Source organism: Procambarus clarkii, chromosome 30, assembly GCF_040958095.1.
Source record: "Procambarus clarkii isolate CNS0578487 chromosome 30, FALCON_Pclarkii_2.0, whole genome shotgun sequence".
In the NCBI taxonomy this organism is placed as follows: domain Eukaryota; kingdom Metazoa; phylum Arthropoda; class Malacostraca; order Decapoda; family Cambaridae; genus Procambarus; species Procambarus clarkii.
Genome location: NC_091179.1, coordinates 37615204 through 37619368, shown reverse-complemented (window position 1 = coordinate 37619368; position 4165 = coordinate 37615204).

Below are 4165 nucleotides of genomic sequence, written 5' to 3'. Positions count from 1 at the left end.
CTCAGGGCTGCAAATCCTCAAAGCTCGTAGAAACATTCCTGAGCTTTGAGGATTTGCAGCCCTGAGTTTTTTGATGAAGAGATTGCTAAAATATATGAAATTGGGAAGAGTTTACAATATCCTAAGAAGTTTTTGGATTTCTCGTTTGTACAAGCCAAGCGTACGTTTTATAATCACGTCCCTAAGGCGAAACCAAAAATTATTAACTCATTGGTGGTATCTTATGCGAGTGGACTTGAAAAATTGTCTCTGATTTTTAAGAAACTTAATATAAATTTGGTGTTCACTAATAGTACGATCAAATCCAATTTAATAAAAAACTCCCCTGATACAGCAGGTTGTGTGTATTCGATTCCCTGCAATGATTGTGATTCTGTGTACCTTGGACAAACAGGAAAGTCCTTACAATTGCGGTTGTCACAACATGCTTATAGTATTAGAACTGCCCAAACGTCTAATGCATTGTATCTACATACGAGTTTATGCGATCACAATATTAACTGGAATGGGGCAAAAAGCATTACCAATTGTGGTGATTTCGTGGAACGGAATTTGATTGAGTCTGCTCTAATCAGTCAGTGTCCAAATCTTCTTAATGTTAGTACTGGAATGTACAAACTTGATCCATTTTTAAGTTATAATATTGCACAACAGTTTAAGAAACAACTCTGATAGAGAGGCTTACAATGTCTCATTATAACTGTATATTCATATATTGTGTGTTCATGAGGCTTTTCTTTAATCTTTCATCCTTATTCTCTGACCGCTTAATCCTCTTTGACCATTCTAAGCTAAGCTATACCTGTTTTTGGTTAATTACACCTGACCAACCCTAGGGATGGGTTGGTCAGGTGTCGGCCTATATATCCTCCCCCTTCTCCCTTCTCCTTAGTCAGTCTGGTGTTGACAAAGGCTTTAACAAAGCCGAAACGTTCACCTCATTTCATATTTCTCTGTGGATTTTCCGCATATATATATATATATATATATATATATATATATATATATATATATATATATATATATATATATGTCGTACCTAGTAGCCAGAACGCACTTCTCAGCCTACTATGCAAGGCCCGATTTGCCTAATATGCCAAGTTTTCATGAATTAGTTGTTTTTCGACTACCTAACCTACCTAACCTAACCAAACCTAACTTTTTCGGCTACCTAACCTTACCTAACCTATAAAGATAGGTTAGGTTAGGTTAGGTAGGGTTGGTTAGGTTCGGTCATATATCTACGTTAATTTTAACTCCAATAAAAAAAAATTGCCCTCATACATAATGAAATGGGTAGCTTCATCATATCATAAGAAAAAAATTAGGGAAAATATATTAATTCAGGAAAACTTGGCTTATTAGGCAAATCGGGCCTTGCATAGTAGGCTGACAAGTGCATTCTGGCTACTAGGTACGACATATATATATATATATATATATATATATGTCGTACCTAATAGCCAGAACGCACTTCTCAGCCTACTATTCAAGGCCCGATTTGCCTAATAAGCCAAGTTTTCATGAATTAATGTTTTTTCGTCTACCTAACCTACCTAACCTAACCTAACCTAGCTTTTTTTGGCTACCTAACCTAACCTTACCTATAAATATAGGTTAGGTTAGGTTAGGTAGGGTTGGTTAGGTTCGGTCATATATCTACGTTAATTTTAACTCCAATAAAAAAAAATTGACCTCATACATAGAGAAAAGGGTTGCTTTATCATTTCATAAGAAAAAAATTATAGTAAATATATTAATTCAGGAAAACTTGGCTTATTAGGCAAATCGGGCCTTGAATAGTAGGCTGAGAAGTGAGTTCTGGCTACTAGGTACGACATATATATATTTATATATATATATATATATATATATATATATATATATATATATATATATATTTATATATATATATATATATATATATATATATATATATATATATATATATATATATATATATATATATATATATATATATATATGTCGTACCTAGTAGCCAGAACGCACTTTTCAGCCTACTATGCAAGGCCCGATTTGCCTAATAAGCCAAGTATTCCTGAATTAATATATTTTCTCTAATTTTTTTCTTATGAAATGATAAAGCTACCCATTTCCTTATGTATGAGGTCAATTTTATTTTATTGGAGTTAAAATTAACGTAGATATATGACCGAACCTAACCAACCCTACCTAACCTAACCTAACCTATCTCTATAGGTTAGGTTGGGTTAGGTAGCCGAAAAAGTTAGGTTAGGTTAGGTTAGGTAGTCGAAAAATAATTAATTCATGAAAACGTGGCTTATTAGGCAAATCGGGCCTTGCATAGTAGGCTGAGAAGTGCGTTCTGGCTACTAGGTACGACATATATATATATATATATATATATATATATATATATATATATATATATATATATATATATATATATATATATATATATATATATATATATATATATATATATATATATACATATATTATTAATAAATATGACCGAAAAAGTAAGATTAATAATTCTAGCACGAATTTTCTCAATATTTCTTATGTTTCTTTTCACTGTCGATGGTAATTGAAAAATCAATTCTCCAAAATTCATTTTTATTTCTAGTCTGACGCGACACTTGAACGCATTTCGTAATAACTTATTACATTTTCAAAGACTTTAGTTTACACACACACACCTATAACCTGCAAACACTAAACAGAGTTCTACTATGCTATGATTTAAACATCTTTCATTTTATATACCTGCATTGGGTGAGGTGATATGTTACAACAGTTTTGGATGAGGTGAACAAAACTTTCAACACAAGACAGAACACGAAACAATGAGTATAAATTGGGTAAGTTAGAGGGAAGAATGGAAGTAACTGCAAAGGGCCTATTGGCCCATATTTCTTGATGCTTCTATATTGGTGCGGAGTCTTGAAGTGGGTAGAATATAGTTGTGCATTAATTGGCTGTTGATTGCTGGTGTTGACTTGTTGATGGGTAGTGCCAAGCAGATGTCAAGCTGCCTGCTATCGCTGTATCTATCGATGATTTCTGTGTTGTTTGTTAAGATTTCTCTGGTGATGGTCTGGTTGTGGGAAGAGATTATATGTTCCTTAATGGAGCCCTGTTGCTTATGCTTCGTTAATTGCCTGGAAAGAGATGTTGTTGTCTTGCCTATATACTGAGTTCTTTGAGGCTTACAGTCCCCAAGTGGGCATTTGAAGGCATAGACGACGTTGGTCTCTTTTAAAGCGTTCAGCTTTGTGTCTGGAGAGTTTTTTATGAGTAGGTTGGCCGTTTTTTTTGGTTTTATAGTAAATGGTCAATTGTATCTTCTGATTTTTGTCTGTAGGGATAACGTTCCTATCAACAATATCTTTCAGGACCATTTCCTCCATTTTATGAGCTGTGGAAAAGAAGTTCCTGTAAAATAGTCTAATAGGTGGTAAAGGTGTTGTGTTAGTGGTCTCTTCAGAGGTTGCATGGCATTTCACTTTCCTTCTTATGATGTCTTCAACGAAACCATTGGAAAAGATGTTGTTGACTAGGACCTGCCTTACCCTACAGAGTTCTTCATCGACTTGCTTCCATCTTGAGCTGTGGCTGAGAGCACAGGCGACATAAGCGTTAACAACACTCCTCTTGTACCTGTCTGGGCAGTCACTGTTGGCATTGAGGCACATTCCTATGTTTGTTTCCTTAGTGTAGACTGCAGTGTGGAAACCTCCGCTCCTTTCCATGACTGTTACATCTAGAAAGGGCAGCTTCCCATTCTTCTCCATCTCGTAAGTGAAACGCAACACATAATTCCGCTCAAATGCCTCCTCCAGCTCCTGCAGATGTCTGACATCAGGTACCTGTGTAAAAATGTCGTCAACATACCTGCAGTATTTGGCCGGTTTCAAGTTCATGTCGACTAAGACCTTCTGTTCGATGGTACCCATGTAGAAGTTCGCAAACAGGACACCTAGGGGAGAACCCATGCCGACCCCGTCTACTTGCTTGTACATGTGCCCATCCGGGCTCAAGAAGGGTGACTCTTTAGTACAAGCTTGGAGTAGTTTCCTTAGAATGTTTTCTGGTATGTGAAGAGGAGTACAGGCCGGATCACAATACACTCTGTCCTCTATCATCCCGATTGTTTCATCCACAGGTACGTTGGAAAACA